Below are 19,350 nucleotides of genomic sequence, written 5' to 3' on the forward strand. Positions count from 1 at the left end.
CAGGCCCATGTCTGCGTACACACACACCGCCTTACAGAGGGAATTCTCAGTTTCCATCTCCTCGTGAACCTCACAGGCCCATGTCTGCATTCACACACACCGCCTTACAGAGGGAATTCTCAGTTTCCATCTCCTCGTGAACCTCACAGGCCCATGTCTGCATTCACACACACCGCCTTACAGAGGGAATTCTCAGTTTCCATCTCCTCGTGAACCTCACAGACCCATGTCTGCATTCACACACACCGCCTTACAGAGGGAATTCTCAGTTTCCATCTCCTTGTGAACCTCACAGGCCCATGTCTGCGTACACACACCGCCTTACAGACGGAATTCTCAGTTTCCATCTCCTCGTGAACCTCACAGGCCCATGTCTGCGTACACACACGGCCTTACAGAGGGAATTCTCAGTTTCCATCTCCTCGTGAACCTCACAGACCCATGTCTGCATTCACACACACCGCCTTACAGAGGGAATTCTCAGTTTCCATCTCCTCGTGAACCTCACAGGCCCATGTCTGCGTACACGCACCGCCTTACAGAGGGAATTCTCAGTTTCCATCTCCTCGTGAACCTCACAGGCCCATGTCTGCGTACACACACACCACCTTACAGAGGGAATTCTCAGTTTCCATCTCCTTGTGAACCTCACAGGCCCATGTCTGCGTACACGCACCGCCTTACAGAGGGAATTCTCAGTTTCCATCTCCTCGTGAACCTCACAGACCCATGTCTGCATTCACACACACCGCCTTACAGAGGGAATTCTCAGTTTCCATCTCCTCGTGAACCTCACAGACCCATGTCTGCATTCACACACACCGCCTTACAGAGGGAATTCTCAGTTTCCATCTCCTCGTGAACCTCACAGGCCCATGTCTGCGTACACACACACCACCTTACAGAGGGAATTCTCAGTTTCCATCTCCTTGTGAACCTCACAGGCCCATGTCTGCGTACACGCACCGCCTTACAGAGGGAATTCTCAGTTTCCATCTCCTCGTGAACCTCACAGGCCCATGTCTGCGTACACACACACCACCTTACAGAGGGAATTCTCAGTTTCCATCTCCTTGTGAACCTCACAGGCCCATGTCTGCGTACACGCACCGCCTTACAGAGGGAATTCTCAGTTTCCATCTCCTCATGAACCTCACAGGCCCATGTCTGCATTCACACACACGGCCTTACAGAGGGAATTCTCAGTTTCCATCTCCTCGTGAACCTCACAGGCCCATGTCTGCGTACACACACACGGCCTTACAGAGGGAATTCTCAGTTTCCATCTCCTCGTGAACCTCACAGGCCCATGTCTGCGTACACACACCGCCTTACAGAGGGAATTCTCAGTTTCCATCTCCTCGTGAACCTCACAGGCCCATGTCTGCGTACACACACACGGCCTTACAGAGGGAATTCTCAGTTTCCATCTCCTCGTGAACCTCACAGGCCCATGTCTGCCTTCACACACACCGCCTTACAGAGGGAATTCTCAGTTTCCATCTCCTCGTGAACCTCACAGGCCCATGTCTGCGTACACACACACCGCCTTACAGAGGGAATTCTCAGTTTCCATCTCCTTGTGAACCTCACAGGCCCATGTCTGCGTACACACACCGCCTTACAGAGGGAATTCTCAGTTTCCATCTCCTCGTGAACCTCACAGGCCCATGTCTGCGTACACACACCGCCTTACAGAGGGAATTCTCAGTTTCCATCTCCTCGTGAACCTCACAGGCCCATGTGTGCGTACACACACACCGCTTACAGAGGGAATTCTCAGTTTTCATCTTTTTCAGTATTCCACTATAAGCCATGCTATTATGTCCACATTTTCAGGAAAGGTCCCTTATATATAAACGGATTTGTAGTGAGGCTTCTTTTGGAATGAAAGCAAAGGAAACCGTTGTGGATGCCATTCTTAGAGGATCAAGTGTTTCAAATATACCATCAGCAGCAGTAGGGCAGCTTGACATTATGCACCACCTGGTATATTACAATATGAAGACACAGTATCGCCTATTCTCCCAAAGCCTTTCATCTGAATCTAATCAGAAAATACTGGAGACAGGGCTGGGCACAGTGGCTCACACCTATAATCCCATTACTTTGGGGGGCCAAGATGGGAGGATCACCTGAGGTCAGGAGTTCGAGACCAGCCTGGCCAACACAGTGAAACCCCATCTCTACTTAAAATACAAAAAAAAAAAAAGCCAGGCATGGTGGTACACATCTATAATCTCAGCTACTCGGGAGGCTGAGGCAGAAGAATTGCTTGAACCTGGGAGGCGGAGGTTGCAGTGGGACTAGATTGTGCCACTGCACTCCAGTCTGGACAACAGAGTGGGACTCCATCTCAAAAAACGGAAAAGAAGAAGAGAAAGAAAATACTGGGGGAGAGAGGAACAAATTAAGTGACACCTCCAAGAATAATCATGAAGAGCTAGAATGTGGGGCATTCTATAAGGCAACTGGCCTTTACTTTCTTTTTTTTTTTTCTTTTTTTTTTTTTTTTGAGACAGAGTTGTGCTCTGTCACCAAGGCTGGAGTGCAATGGTGAGATCTTGGCTCAATGCAACCTGTGCCTCCTGGGTTCAAGCAATTCTTCTGCCTCAGCCTTCCAAGTAGCTGGGACTACAGGTGCAGGCTAGCATGCCTGGCTAATTTTTGTATTTTTAGTAGAGTCAGAGTTTCACCGTGTTTCCCAGGATGGTCTCGATCTCCTGACCTGGTGATCCACCCACCTCGGCCTCCCAAACTGCTGGGATTATAGGCCTGAGACACTCCACCTGGCCTACATTCTTAATAAACTTGCTTTCGCTTTCTGGACTCGCCCTGAATTCTTTCTTGTGCAAGATCTGAGAACCCTCTTTTGGGGTCGGGATCGGGACCTTTTCCTGTAACAGCGTCATGAGCATTCTGGGATGATATTCACTGCTGAGCAGCCCCTCGTCCTCCCCTGTTTGTTTCAGGAGGCTGACCGGGTTCAGGCAGCCAGTGCCAAGTCCCTAGAGATGAGCAGGGTTAAAGTCAGCCAGTCAGGGCGGTTTCATTCCTGTTCACCACTGTTTGGTCTGGGGCGGATGAGTGAGCTGGGTCTGGTGAATGCCACTGAGAGAGTCCACTGGGAGCCTCTAGGGAGGCTTTTCCTCCTTAACCAGAGTTCAGGCAATGTGAGGGAGAGTTCCTGCCGGGCTTCTGCCCCGGGCTTCCTGCCTGGGCTCTGCTATTCAAGCTGTGGCATCAGTCATTGCCTGTAATGGATAAAAATCCAGAGTGGAGAGAAGAGACTTCCTGGGGCGGGACCCAGCCCAGGAGATCCCTAGTTCCAGGCCAGCTTCTCATTATGGGATCGTCACAAACCCTGCTGAGCCCTTCCTGTCAGGTTGTCTAGAAGGGGTGGCTCGATAGTTCCCACCTTCCACCCAGCCATTCCACTTCCAGACAGTTATCTTAAGAAAACGGTTCAGCAATTGCTCAATGAATGATTCGTGACTGTAAACGGCATAGCTTTGGTTCTTAACAGTAAAAGCCAACCTAAAACCAACTTAAATATTCAACGATAGAATGCGTGAGTTGAAGAAGTCCTAATATAATGGCACAGGGCAGTGTGACTTGGCTACTAAGTATAATACTGTAAAGATGTGCTAAAGAGGAAAGAATTACATCGCAAAACAGAATGTGGGCTGTGGTTCCTTTTGATAGATCACACACATATGCACAGACACACACAGAGACAAAGGGAAGATCTATACCCAAATCCTAACGGCAGTTATCTGTGGGTAATGGGATTATGGGCATTTTGAAAAAAATTATTTCTGCCTCTTCACATTTTCTGATTTTTCTGCAATGAACATGTGCTTCTTTCCTGGTGTTTTCCATGCTCTAGAATGGTGCCGGCCACAGCAGAGATTCAGTTATGCCGGAGTTAATGGAATGGGTATAGAGAGGAAATCATTTTGGCCTTTTTGCCTCCAGATTATTCCAACATATGGGATGGTTTGGGGAGTGGAGATACTCTATTTATAGGCAACATAAATTCATCCTAAGCTTTAGTTGTCAGGAAACAGTGACTGTCCTTGCTTGGAATGTCAAGGGACATTGCACAATTTCTAGAAGTCTGGATTTCGCATCCCATTCCTCTATCCTCACCCATACCTGTCCCCTGTCTGCCTCCTCCGCCCACTGCCTTGGCACTAGGGTGAGTGTTGAGGTGTGAGGTGTGCAAGGTAGTGTGGGGGAACCACCTGCAGAGAGGGTGTTAGCTGCTGAGCCAACAAAACAGAAAAATTGGTTTTCTGTTTAATTACATTGGTCTCCAAGGCAAGCCCAATTCGGTAGCCATTGAGAGCCACAGCATTCTTCCTTCATCCCAAGAGTGATAATTTTAGCACCATTATGTGCCAGGGGTTAGGCTGGGAACTGGGGACATCGAGATGAACGAGCTGTGATCTCTGCTCTCCATTAGCTCATCATCTAGAAGCAGAAAGAGACTCACAAATAAATCAGGAAAACTCAGCACAGCCGGTGCAAGGCTAAACGAAAGCACAAAGGCAAGGAGGGAAATTATAGATGATCATTTAGGCGAGACTGAATCAGAAGAGTCTCACAGAGGAGGAGCCATGTAAACCGAGTCTCAAAGTGTGAGCAGGACCTTACAAGGGGAAAAGTATCATGCTCGAAGGAACCGCAGCTCAGCAGGAGATGGCCGGTCACCCTGAGCAACCAGTTTGGCTGCACCAAACAAGTCCAGCAGCTGGGGCAGGTCGTTTTCACACCATCTCCCTCCATAAACTGCCTACAGTGATAATTATGAAGTTAAATAAATGATAATAATGGCCAGAGTGAAATGGCCAATGGTGGCATTTTCCTTTTATCACACGTTGTGTGTCTAATCAGACAGTTACAACAATTACCAGTAAATAGCAATAAAATCAAAGCATTTGCAAAACGTAAAAGGTAGGCAGCTATGAAAGCACCTCACAGACATTTAATTTTTTGGTTTGTCCTTTTGTTTTCAAACAAGCAATCATTCAAAAAGACTGATCCTCCTGGCTCAGTCTCCCAAACAGTTCAGTCTCATGTTAAAGTTATCATCACATTTAGTAAGAGATTTCACACGTGAGCTAAAACTTGCTCTCGCCAAACAAAAGTATTCTACCTCCCAGTTTGCACAGTTCCACTGGTTTAAATTTTAAACACTGAGTTAGCAATTCCAAGTAGTCACATGGGATGACAAAGTGAAATCACTCAGGTTCTGTTTCTTGGTCTTTTCCAGTCACTGGTAGTCACTGGTTATTTGAATCCTCTGTTTAAACAGAAGAACACACAGTTCTCACGCAGTGCAAAGTCGGCGAGAAGGATTCCGAACTTTCAACAACTTGTTCCTGAAACCAGGGCTTGTGGCTAAGTTGATGTGTGTTGGAAGCTGACTGTGAGCAGTTGGCAGGTCTCCAAATTGACTTCCATGTATAAAGTAATATTTACAAACAAATCACTCATAAAAATCTGCTAATGTGAGACCTTAACATATCATCAAAACTCAGTCAGCACCCCAGCAGTTGTTTAGAACTCTACCAACCAGAGATTTTTTTTTTTCTGGAACGTGTATTTAATAACTGATAATGTTTAGAATTGCCAGCACATGGCAAAAGCAGATTTTAGCCTATTTTATGATTGTTTTTAAGTTTCTCTATGAGCAATGTCCCCATTATTGCCTGCACCCCAGGCAGATGGCTCCCATGCCCCATTCTTGGCACGCCGCTGACAGTAAGTATTTCATTAGAGCTGAAACTTCAGATAAGATAGGAGCCGAGATGGAGAGGCAGTGGTGAGAGATGAGGACTGGTAGGCAGAGCCCAGGCAAAAACAACTTGGAAAAAAAATGTGTACTTTATTCTTCCAAGATACAAATCATCCTGGCAGATAGACAAGAAGGAGCTTTCAATCCCACCTCTGTGTTCTTTACCGAAAAGTTCAGCCAAGCTTTCCAGCCCTCCACACAGAAGCCTGTCCAGGTGGACCCCTCTGGGAGATGAAGAGACAGCCAAGACAGTCCCGGAGGCCAGAGCAAGCGCGGCCCCACCTGCCGCCCCGAGATCAACCCCCAGAGCGTTCCTGTAACCTGCTTCTTGGCTACTTTGTCACTTTTCCCGCGTCGTTTGGCAGTTTTTCCTGCCCCCGTTTCTTACAAACGAGGCCCTCCTTAGATGTCGTCTGTGCTTCTACTTGCAGAAACGTGTGATTCTTGAGCTATTTCAGAGACCTGGTTTGACATTGCAGACTTTATATCTCATAAGGACAGATAAAGAGGAGTGCAGTGTTCCAGCTCAGGGAATACCTGACTTGGACACTTTCAGGCAGCTCCTGTGGTATTACTACTGCACACCACTGTAAGTTTGCCTTTACAAAGTTTTTTTTTTGAGACAGAGTCTTGCTCTGTCACCCACGCTGATGTGCAGTGGTGTGATCTTGGCTCACTGCAACTTCCGTCTCCCAGGTTCAAGTGATCCTCCTAGCTCAGTCTCCCAAACAGCTGAGATTACAGGCACCAGCCACCACGCTTGGCTCAGATTTTTGTATTTTTAGTAGAGACAGGGTTTTGCCATGTAGACCAGGCTGGTCTTGAACTCCTGATCTCACGTGATTCACCTGCCTCAGCCTCCCAAAGTGCAGGGATTACAGGTGTGAGTCACTATGCCCAGCCAACAAAGCATGTTCTTGACTATAATCTAGTGGCTTGTGGGTGGGTCTTCCAAAGGGAACCTGAGAGCTTCTACCAGACAAGGAGGAATCAGGGAAAACAAAAGGCCACAGGTGGCAGGAACACAGCTACCTGGGATCAGAGGGATGCTTATGGTGGCAGCCTATGCAGGGAGATAGGGGAGCATGGGACATTGGGGGGGAAATCAACTCACATTCCTGTATTGATAGGTCATTTTCCTATCTGAGAAAGGGCTGCGAATTTCCCTTTTCTGTCATGGGCAGATAAAAAGCAGTCGTGATATGACGAGGTATTATCTCCTTCATCCATTACCTCAAATCTTAATTCATCTTTCTGGGTTTTCTTATGTTTCTTCTTTTAGTATTTAATATGTAGGGAAATCTCTTACATTTGAGAAAAGAAAGCCTAACTTCAGTTATTTGTTGATCTGAGCCCATGGCCATCCACCACATTGTGACAATGGCCTCTGGCCTGTCCCATAAACACAGAGGGAGGCTGAAGAAACAGCCTGTTTCCAGCCATCTGAGGACTAAGTGCCCCCAAAATGCCACTTAACCATTCCACAGATACTTTCTAATGCATCTCTGAGAGGTGATGCAATATCCGAGCCAGCTTGCACCCTGAGTTTCTGCTCTGATAGATGCACAGAGCCCAGAGACAGGAGACAAAGCTTGGAATCATCATAAAAAACTGGAAGCCCCCTTCGCCCAAAGGCCAAATTCTCAGAAAAAGAGGAATGAGAAGACCGAGTGCGGGGGTGCGCACCTGTAGTGCCAGCCATTCATGAAACCAAGGTGGGAGGATCACTTAAGACCAGGAGTTTGAGGCTGCCATGAGCACTGATCATACCTGTGAATACCCCTGCTCTCCACCCTGGGCAACATAGCAACACCCTGTCTCTAAAAATAAAAGGAAGGAGAAATTAACCCAATGTAAACAACAACAACAAAAAACCCAGTGTAAACAAGACAAAACCTGTTTGTCTTGACCTTAGCACCGTGGGGAGAAGGGGAAAAAAGCTGCCCTTAGAAGTCGTTACCTCCACCCAGATTCCAGGCAGATTTCCAGTCTGAATTCACATTGCCTGTGTGATCTGAAAAGACCCATTTGGATATTGAAGTGTGAAGTGGTTGGGGATGGTAGTCCTCCTAGGCAACTGACAGAAGCAGATATCCTCTGGAGAGATGACGGCGCTTCAGCCGGGCCTTAAAGAAGTCCCACAGGTGAAGTAGCCAGGGAAGTCAGCAGCTGACAGTAAAAGACCTTTCAACACGAAAGGAAGAAAAGCCCTCTATGGGAAAGCACACAGAAACAGCAGGCCGCCGAACCCGAGCTGCCGCTACTTCCGCACTTGAAAAAGTAAATGAGAAGCTTCAAACCAAGAGCAAGGAATGAGAGAGATCACAAGGAACACCTCAGCATGCTTGAAAAGAAAACAAATTTCATAAATGTAGGAATACCTAATAATTGGCTGGGCATACGCCTGTAATCCCAACACTTAGGGAGGCTGAGGCAGGAGGATAGCTTGAGCTCAGGAGTTCAAGGCCAGGCCAGCCTGAGCAACATAGTAAGATGTCATCTCTACTAAAAAAAAAAAGGGGGGGATTCCTAATATTTTAAATTTAAAATGGTAAGAGATGGTGGCTCATGCCTGCAATCCCAGCACTTCTGGAGGACCAGGAGGACAGATCACTTGAGATCAGGAGTTTGAGACCAGCCTGGACAACATGGTGAAACCTCATCACTTCTAAAACTATAAAAATTAGTTAGGCATGGTGGCTAGGAGATAAAAAGAACCTAATAGATATGATTAATATTTAACGGTAGTAGTAGCCCGCGAGGATATAGGCCTGCGGAGGGATATGTAATGCTGTATAGAAAGACAGGATTCTTAGGGAGTGCTGAGCTGTGGGGACCCATGACCCCAAATCTACCACATCTCAAGTAACACAGGTTTAGGTCTGCTCCCTATAGAGTAGACTAACTGCCCTGCTGGGTCAAGTTGCCATCAGTTACATCCAGCGAAAATAGAAAGGAGCTTTCCTAAGTCTATCTGTTATTGCAGTAAGTAAACAATCTGAAAATCCAGATTTGCACAGTTCGTCTTTAGGAAGGATTCTTCACTTTAAGAAACAAAGTGTGTCTCTGGGGCACTAAAACTCTTTGCTTAGAAAACAGATCACAGTAACACTCTATGTTGATGGCTTCTCCACGTGGTAACTCAGGGACCCAGGATCCTTTCATCTTGAGTCTCTGCCTTCCCCTGCACTCTCCTTTTCATCTGGATCCCGCCAGCCGCAGGTGAGACTGTGGGGAGCACTGGTGTCTTAGAAGCCTCAGCTAAGAGCTGGAACACTTCACTCCTACTCTGTTCTATTGGCTGGAACTCACCATCAACACTTATTTGTCATTTTCTTGATTTTTGTATTTTCATCAAGAGTAAATAAATGTTATTTCAGCATGCATTGACGTCGTTTTTCTTTTTTACTGGACCCACTTATGCAATATTTAAGCTAATAAAAACTGTAATATGAAACCATGATTGCACTCTGACTAACCCTCACTTTGTCATGGTGGGATGTTGCCATATTGCACCACCTGCTCCTATTTTTATTAGAATCTTCATTCTCTATTTATGAACAAAACTAGTCTAGAATTTTATTTCTTTTTCTTCTTTTTCTTGTTTGTTTTTGCATTAGGTTTCTGCTACCTTTGTAAATAAATCAGTGTGTTCCTCATGCAGCATATATGTATTTATCAGTCTTGTAAGGTTAGAACAGTCCATAAATCCTAAAAGAGTTTAGGTTGAATTTTAGAAGATAGAAACAAAAATGAAGTAATAAACAAACAGTTGCTGGCAAACAACTGTTTGTGCTTTGTAAGGTGAGACCTATGCTTGATTGTACCCACATGCGCTGGGCCAGGTCCGAGGAAGCCTGAGTTCTCATCTCTGCTCTGTACCTCTGCTGTCTCACAAGAGTCATGATGCCCCATTGCCTCAAGCACCCTTCCTATGCAGAAAGAAGGCACTGGGAAGATGTGACGTTCAAGGTGACTTCCAACAGTCTGAGAGTTTTTCTAAATTTCAAAGATGACTTTCCCAATGCAGAAGCCAAGAAAGATCACATTTAAAAAACACACACATGAAAAAAATAAAATACATATTTTTGTTTCGGGCTCCTATCTGAAAGGAAGACAGGTGCAGAAAAATCACATCAGGTCCTTCCCTGATGCAACTGAGCTTGAGCTAAGCTCACTATGTCTCTAGAATCTACCACCTATTCAATACATACAAGGATTTATTAAACATCTGCTATGTGCCAAGCGCAGTGAAAATGCATAAGACACAGTCTCACTCTGAAGAGTTCTCAGTCTTGTGGGCAAAGGCAGGACGTTCATTGTGTGGCTTGAGTGCACACAGGAAGGCTTGAGAGGATGTGAGATGAATATGAGGAACAGATGCTGCCCTGGAGTGGCTCCCGTCCCGCCCGAAGAGATAAACAAGGCACCAAACAACCACAGAACCTGCAAGTGCCAAGCCATGGGCACTGGCCCTAACTACAATGGGAATTCTGAAAAGGCAGAAAACATTTAAGTGATCTTAATATCATCAGACCTGGCAAGGCTTGATAGTCCTCCCTCTTCACTAAAAAAAGAAGTTTCAGTGGAATATTCTGAGCAGGCAGTGTGCTAGACTCTGGGAACGCAAGCCCGGGAAAGTCCACATGATGCCTTAAAATGCTCAGCAGACAGCGAAGCCGACGTGGCGCTCCGAACCAGGGGCTAAGCGCCACCCTCCACACAGCCTCGGCCTTCGCTCTGCCTGGAAACCGGGGACTGTTTCAGAAAGGGGCTGCCATCTCTGCTGCGCTTCGAAGGAAGGGGAGAACTTAGCCAGGGAGCAAGGTTGGAGGTAAGGGGTTCTAAGCCCAGGAGACACCAACAGTATAAAATTGGGTAAATTCCTGAAGAGTCAAGGTTGAGCGATTCCTGTAAGGAGCAGAGGCAGTGAAATCAAAGAGAAGAGAAACTTGAGGCCAGTAAATTATGCATCAGTCTTAACAGATGGGAACTAACAATATGTCCCTGCGAAAGATCAATGTCAGGGTGAGGCTCAAGTTCACCTCCCGCAGCCTGTGACTTACAGTAGCACATCCACTCAGCTTTGCCATCTGCACAGAGGAACGTTGGGACAACGAGGGCATCCGGCACATGCCATTGAGTCTCTCTCTGTTCTGACTGTGGGATGCCACCCTACTGGGTCAGCTGACTCTTCCCCCGCCTGTAAATCCTAGTCAGGGCTGTTGGTGCCCGAGGAAGAGTCCTATCTACCTCTGAGTAAAGACAGGAATAGGAGCTGGTTTATCTAGAACAGCAACACAACCATCGTTGTCAAAAGCAAATACCACTTCTGATATTTGCATGCAGAGTGCATGGTATCAACTCACGTGTCTCCCCAGGAGTGTGAGCCATTAACGCTTCACTAACCACAGCGCTCGCCATCAAGGCCATCATTTCCAATCCTACAAAGGAAACACTAGGAAAAACAGAATCTAAAAGTTTTCTTTGTCAACCTCAAGAGGAGGCAATCGATATAATTTGGGTGTTTTCACTACATCTGAGAAGGAAATGAAATCAGGATGCATGAGCACGGGTTGTAAGCTATGCGGCCAACAGAGATGGCCCAGACATGTCCTCAAGGAGCTCAGAATCAGGTGGAGAAAATAAGATGTCATATAAATCACCTAAGCAGTGGTTGCCACAGCACTATAAGCTTTTCAAAATGATTGGCATCACTCGCAGCCACCAAATGCTGCATTCCTTTTCGGCACCAATAGGTCCAGTATGTTTTCAGGTAGCATCTGTGTTGGGGTGTGGTAGGGATCCATCTGGAAGACCACAAAGACACTCAGGACCATTCAAAGCTGGAATGCTCTGAAGCAGCTTCCCAAGATCTAGGCCTGACCTTTCAGGATGCCTGAAAACGCACTGAACAAGGCCAAGTGTGGTGGCTCAAGTTCAACACTAGCCAAGGCAACATAGCAAGACCCCAGTTCTGCAAAAATATTGTAAAAATTAGCCAGACATGGTTGTGTGCCTATAGTACCAGCTACTCGGGAGGATGAGACAAGAGGGTCTCATGACTCCAGGGGTAGAAGGCTGTAGTGAGCTGTGATCACACCACTGAATTCCTGGGCAAAGAGCAACACCCTGTTTCAAAAAAAAAAAAAGAGTACCCTGAACCGTGGAAGTGGACTTCTGCACTCTGCCATTCTCCCACTTCCCTTTCTTGAGCCAGTTTCCATGGGCATTGCCCAGGGTAATCTAGGGTAACCTGCAGTAGAAGCAGAACTGAGTTCAAAGAGTTGAGACAGAGGAGAAATATGTTTGGCTTGGTTTAAACCTAGATTTCCTAGGCCAGGTCACAGTATCACCTCCACCTTTTCCCTTCAACTTTTGTTCAAGAGATCAGACTGATTTATAAGATAAACAGACTGCTAGCCAAGAAGTCTCCTTCCTCTCCCCTTCTTTCTGTTCTGGTAAGTTCCATAACTAAATAGAACTAAATAGTGACTTTTGGTGCCAGCCCAAGGACTAAGAACCTCTTCAGTCTGGAAGTGAAATGTACATGTTTGTTCATTCACATTCTTGACAGATGAACAGACTGATACCCCCAGGAAGTCATTAGCAGAAGAGAGACAGGTCTTCTGGAACATCTGTGACTCACGGTGTTAAACAAAACATTGTAGAGAGCTATCTAAATGAGTTCCTTTTACCCGATACATTATATCTGACTTTCAATAGAAAATTACACAGTGTAATAAAAAACAAAAAAATCCCACATGTTCTGAAGAAACAAAGCAAGCATCATACACAAACCCAGGGAGGGCAGAGATTTGAGGATTATCAGAGCAGAAATGAAAAATAACTGATTAATATGCTAAAGGCTCTAATGGAAAAGTTGGACAACATGTAAGAGCAGAGGGGGAATGTAGGCAGAGCTGGAAACTCTAAGAAAGAATCAAAAGGAGAGGCCTGACATCTAAAACTTACTTATGCACAGTGACTGGAGGTGGCAGTGGCAAACAGGTCCTTGTGGTCTAGATGGATCCTGCAAAAATGTCTCTCTCTCTGTCTCTTGAAGACTTGAAGGTAGACAGAATACTGCAGGCTCAAACTGCTCATATGGTTTGGCTGTGTCCCCACCCAAATCTCAAATTGTAGCCCCCATAATTCCCTTGTATCATGGGAGGTACCCAGTGGGAGGTAATTGAATCATAAGGGCAGCTCTTTCCCATGCTGTTCTTGTGATAGTGAGTAAGTCTCATGAGATCCGATGGCTTTATAAACAGTGGTTCCCCTGCACACACTCTCCTGCCTGCTGCCGTGTAAGACACTGTCCTTTGCCTTCCGCCATGGTGGTGAGGCCTCCCCAGCCGGTTGAACTGGGAGTCAATGAAACCTCTTTCCTTTATAAATTACCCAGTCTCAGGTATCCCTTTATTAACAGATGAATACACTGCTTTTTCTGTAAATCTTGCCAACCGGCAATTTTGTCAGAAGCCTCTGTTCACGTCTCTCAAAATGGAAACCTCTAGCCCAAACTATACCCAGAGTTCTCTCAATACATGGGCCTGAGTTTAAATGAAGAAGAAATATGTGCAAATATGGCTATGATTTCTGGAGCACAAATTCAGGGGCAGGGCAGTTGGTAGCAAGGCCTTCAAGTGTGAACGATGCAATAATGACTCCTGTGACTGATAATGATGTTGGAATTTGTAGAGCAGAAATTAAGCAAGGGATTCATGAAGCCATTCTGGGTAAGGATCAAGATGGAGAAATTGGACTCAGGCTTAAATCAATAGATAATGGTATACGTGTTCAGCTAGTCAAGGCTAATTCTTCAGCCTCATCGGTTGGTCTGAGACTTGGGGACCAAGTACCCCAGATCAGTGGTGAAAATGGTGCAGGCTGGAGCTCTGAAAGCACAGAAGGTACTCAGTCAGGCTTTTGGAGAGAAGATTACTATGACCATTCATGACAGGCCCTTTGAATGGACAATTACCATCCACAAGGATAGCACTGGACATGTTGGTTTCGTCTTTTAAAATGAAAAAATAGGTCAGACGTGGTGGCTCATGCCTGTAATCTCAACACTTTGGGAGGCCAAGGCAGGCAGATCACCTGATGTCAGGAGTTTGAGACCAACCTGGCCAATATGGCGAAACCCCATCTCCACTAAAAATTAGCCAGGCATGCTGGTGCACACCTGTAATCCCAGCTACTCAGGAGGCTGAGCCTCAGCAGGAGAATTGTTTGAATCCAGGAGGCAGAGGATGTGGTGAGCCGAGATTGCACCACTGCACTCCAGCCTGGGCAAGAGAGTAAGACTCCATCTCCAAAAGAAAGAGAAAGAAAAAAAACAACATCCATAGTGAAAGACCATTCTAGGCCAAGTACAGTGGCTCACACCTGTAATCCCAACACTTTGGGAGGCCGAGGCAGGCAAATCACCTGAGGTCGGGAGTTCGAGACGATCTGATCAACATGGAGAAACCCCTTCTCTACTAAAACAAAACAAAAAACAATTAGCCAGGCATGGTGGCATATGCCTGTAATCCCAGTTGCTCGGGAGGCTGAGGCAGAATTGCATGAACCTGGGGGGCAGAGGTTGTGGTGAGCCAAAATCGCACCATTGCACTCCAGCCTGGACAACAAGAGCAAAACTGCATCTCAAAAAAAAAAAAAGAGAAAGTTCTGTAGCCAGAAATGTTCTTCTCACAGAACATAATACCTGTGAAATCAACAGAAAGAATGTCATTGGATTGAAGGACTCTCAAATGGCAGACATACTGTCAACACCTGGGACTGCACTAACCATTACAATCACGTCGGCTTTCATCTTTAAACATATCATTCGGCGATGACACCAAGCATGCTGAAAAGCCTAATCGATCACACCATTGCTGAGGTTAAAATGCACCACACGACGAAATGTGGCTGAACGTCTCCAGTTTCTTTCTTTGGCACTTCTGTATTCTGCACATGAAGCTTTCCCGGGATGGGCAAGTCTATGCCGCCTGAGGCGCTTTCTCACATTATGGCTGGGAATCAAGGTTTCATCTGATACTTTGTTCAGATTTCAACCTTATCCTGGTTTTACAGAGGTGAAACTTTCGAGAGATTTACTGACTTTCCTGGAATAGTTTCTCTTCTGGAAACATGATGCTTTTATAAGCCGCTGTGGTTAGGATGACGGACACAGGCTTAGCATTCACCTTTCTCCTAGGTAATGAGTAGCGCTGTTCATGCTACTTTAGTTCTATGGCATATTTGCATTTTTAACACATGCTACCATAGAACACTTAGAATGACTGCGCTTGATTTTTTTTTTTTAATTCTGTGTATGTGTGTATAAAATGCCAGTTAAGAACACCAGCTTCAGCTGGGCGCCTTGGCTCACACCTGTAATCCCAGCACTTTGAGAGGTCAAGGTGGGAGGATCATTTGAGGTCAGGAGTTTGAGACCAGTCTGGCCAACATGGCGAAACCTTGTCTCTACTAAAAATACAAAAACTAGCCGGGCATGGTGGCACACGCCTGTAATCCCAGCAGAATCGCTTGAACCCAGGAGGTGGAGGTTGCAGTGAGCCAAGATCATGTCACTGCACGCCAGCCTAAGTAATAGAGTGAGACTCCGTCTCAAGAAAAAAAGCAAAAAACCAAAAACAAAACCACTGGTTTCATTCCATGTAAGCATTAAACAGTGTATGTAGGTCGCAAGAGATTGTGATGGCTGGTCTTAAATCTTAACTACCTTCACTTAATGTGCTTAACTCTGTTCAGCATGTAGACTCACAGCCGAAATATAATTAGTACTGCCTTTCCAAACCCAAAATGTAGTTCTCGATTAACCCGAAATGGACACCAGCCCAGGACAGTTTCATGGTATTTAATGAGCTGCAGCATAGTAGCTGCTTAGTTGTATTTGAGATTTTCTAGTCAATACATAATGGAAACTTTTTTCTTCTAAAAGTTGCCAGTAGCTCTACAGATTTCCTGTAAAAATGATTATATTAAGCAGGACAAACTTTTTAGTGTGTGAGACGTAGTCTCACCTACTCTGCTGCCCAGGCTGGAGGGCAGTGGCACAATCACTGCTCAATACAACCTCTGCTCACCGCAACCTCTGCCTCCTGGGCTCAAGCGATTCTCCTGCCTCAGCCTCTCCAGTAGCTGGGATTATAGGCGTGCACCACCATGCCCGGCTAGTGTCTTAATTTTTTCTGGAGACGGGGTTTCACTATGTTGGCCAGGCTGCTCTTGAATTCCTGACCTCAAGTGATCCGCCCACCGTGGCCTCCCAAAGTGCTGGGATTATAGGCATGAGCCACCACGCCCAGCCTAAACAGGATAAACTTTTGACTCCTCTTTTTTTTTTCATTTGTGGATTAAGTGGTATAATACTTAAGTTTGGCATTTGACTCTTAAGATTATGTAACCTAGCCACTTCAGACAGTCTTAGAATATTTTTCTGGTAATTCGTTTCGTTTCCTGATTCCTCCTTGCAAACAAAAAGTGACACTTTATCCTGATTTCTTCTTCTTTTTGATTTATGCCTCTTCTGTTTTGATTAAATATGTACACATAACGTTAAAAAATAAAACTCATGTATGCAACAAACATGTAATGGGAATGCCCGACAGAAAAAAGAGAAAGAGACAAAAAAGATATATATTTGAACTAATAATGGATGAAAATTTTCCAAAATTAATGACAGATACCAAACCACAAAACCAGGAAGCTCAGAGGAGGATAAATACACCAAGCAGGATAAATGTCAAAGAAATGTACATCTAGAAAATCAAAGACAAGGCCGGGTGTGGTGGCTCATGCCTGTAATCCCAGCACTTTGGGAGGCTGAGGCAGGCAGATCACCTGAGGTCAGGAGTTTGAAACCAGCCTGGCCAACATGGCAAAACTCCGTCTCTACTAAAAATACAAAAAAAGTTAGCTGGGAGTGGTGGTGGGTGCCTATAAACCCAGCTATTCAGGAGGCTGAGGCAGAAGAATCACTTGAACCCAGGAGGCGGAGGTTGTAGTGAGCCAAAATTGAGCCACTGCATTCCAGCCTGGGCAACAGAGCAAGACTCGGTCTCAAAAAAATGAAAGACAAAAAGAAAATCTTGAAAGAAGCCAGACGAAAGAAAAACACACCTTACCTGCAGAGGAACTGGGATTAAAAAGCATATTGGACTTCTTTTTGAAATGCATGCGAGCGAGAAGAAAGTGGAGTGAAATACTTAAAGTGTTGGAAGAAAAAAATCCATCTAGCATAACGTACCTAGTGAAATTAGCTTTCAGAAGTCAAGGAGAAATAAAGACTCTCCCAGAAAAATATTGAGGAAATCTGACTCTAATAGAACTGCCTTGCAAGATATTAGAAGAAGTTTCTCAGAGAGAAGGAAAACAATAAGGGTCAGAAACTCAAACTACATAACGGAAAGGATGGAAGATGAATGAATGAAAGTAAATACAATCTGTCTTTTTCTTAGTCTTAATTGATCTAACAGATAGCAATTTGTCCAAAATAATAACAGTAATAATGTATTTGGTGAGATTATAGCTTATAGATAAGTGAAATTGATGACAGCAGTCATAGAAGGGACAGGGGGAAGAATTGGGAGCACTCTGCTATAAAGTACAGCCAGGTGTCACTTAATGGCAGAGACATATTCTGAGATAGGTGTCATTAGGTAATTTTGTCCTTCTACAAACATCACAGAGTCTGCTCATACAAACCTAGGTAGTATAGCCTACTGCACACCTAGGCTATATCGTACAGCCTATTGTTCCTAAGACAAAATCCTGTACGGCATGTTTCTATACTAAATACTTTAGGCAATTGTTACACTGCAGTAAGTATTTGTTTATCTAAATAGACAGCCAACATCAGAAAGGTACAATACTATAATCTCAGCCAGGCTTGGTGGCTCACGCCTGTAATTCCAACACTTTGAGAGGCCCAGGCGGGTGGACACGTGAGGTCAGGAGTTCAAGACCAGCCTGGTCAACATGGTGAAATCCTATCTCTACTAAAAATACAAAAGTTAACCCAGGAGGTGGAGGTTGCAGTGAGTTGAGATTGTGCCACTGCACTCTGGGCTGAGTAACAGAGTGAGACTCAATCTTTTTTTTTTGTGGGGGGGTGGACAGAGTTTCGCTCTTGTTTCCCAGGCTGGAGTGCAATGGCGTGATCTCGGCTCACCACAACCTCCGTCTCCTGGGTTCAGGTAATTCTCCTGCCTCAGCTTCCTGAGTAGCTGGGATTACAGGCATGCACCACCGTGCCCAGCTAATTTTCTGTATTTTTAGTAGAGATGGGGTTTCACCATGTTGACCAGGATGGTCTCGATCTCCTGACCTTGTGATCCACCCGCCTTGGCCTCCCAAAGTGCTGGGATTATAGGCGTGAGCCACTGCACCCAGCCTGAGACTCAATCTTAAAAAACAAACAAACAAAAATAGTATTAATAATCTCTTATGGAAGCACCATTGCATATGCAGTCTATCATTGACCGAAAGATCACTGTACAGCACACAATCACACTCGCACTACCTGTGAAGTAGCTCAGTGTTATTTGCAAGTAAAACTGGATTAGTTTAAATGTATATTGAAAATTCTAGGGCAACCACTTAAAACCGTCAAAGAAGAAGTCTAATTGGTAATCTAAGAGAGGGAAGATAATGAAATCATCTAAGATGCTCAGTTAACACCAGATAATGCAGAATTAGAGTGGGAAAAAAACAAGAGCAGGGACAATGAGATAATAAATAGAAAATAGTTATGAATACAATAGATATTAAGCCAATTATAAAAATAATCTCTTTAAATGCGAATGGTCTAAATACACCAATTAAAAGCAAAGACTGGCTGGGTACAGTGGCTCATGTATATAACCTCGTCACTTTGGGAGGCCGAGGCAGATGGATCACGTGGGGCCAGAAGTCTGAGAGCAGCCTGGTCAGCATGGTAAGACCCCCATCCCTACTAAAAATACAAAAATTAGCCGGGCACAGTGGCCTACACCTGTAATCCCAGTTATTTAGGAGGCTGAGGCAGGAGTATCACTTGAACCCGGGAGGCAGAGGTTGCAAACAGCCGAGATCATGTCACTCCACTGCAGTTTGGGTGACAGAGTGAGACTCCATCTCGAAATAAATAAATAATAAATAAAATAAAAGACTGTCAGAGTGGATTAAAAAACAAGACCCAACTATCTGTTTTCTACAAGAGGCCCAAATTAAGCATAAAGACGTAAATAGATTAAAAGAAAGAGGATGGTCAACAGATGAACGGATTTTAAAACGTAGTACATACACACAATGAAATACTATTCAGTTTAAGAAAGAAGAAAATTTTGTAGGACAACATGGATAAAAGTTGAGAACATTATGCTAAGTGAAATAAACCCATCACAGAAAGACAAATACTGCACGATTCCACTCGAGGAGTAGAATAGTTAAATGCATAGACTCAAACAGTGGAATCGTGGTTGCCCGGAGTTGGGAGGAAGGGGAAATAGGGACTCATTAATCAATAGGCATGAAGACTTAGTCAAGCA

General features: G+C 45.1%; 1 protein-coding gene and 1 pseudogene across 9 annotated transcripts in view; one reads left to right on the top strand and one right to left on the bottom strand.

Moving 5' to 3' along the window:
• The window catches only part of PFKFB3 (6-phosphofructo-2-kinase/fructose-2,6-biphosphatase 3), a 254,674-nt gene that overhangs the window by 107,810 nt on the left and 127,514 nt on the right, over positions 1 to 19,350 (bottom strand). The window lies entirely within an intron of this gene.
• On the top strand, positions 12,845 to 14,808 carry LOC100414529 (syntenin-1-like; annotated as a pseudogene).

The sequence above is a fragment of the Callithrix jacchus genome, chromosome 7 (genome assembly GCF_049354715.1).
Source record: "Callithrix jacchus isolate 240 chromosome 7, calJac240_pri, whole genome shotgun sequence".
NCBI lineage: Eukaryota > Metazoa > Chordata > Mammalia > Primates > Cebidae > Callithrix > Callithrix jacchus.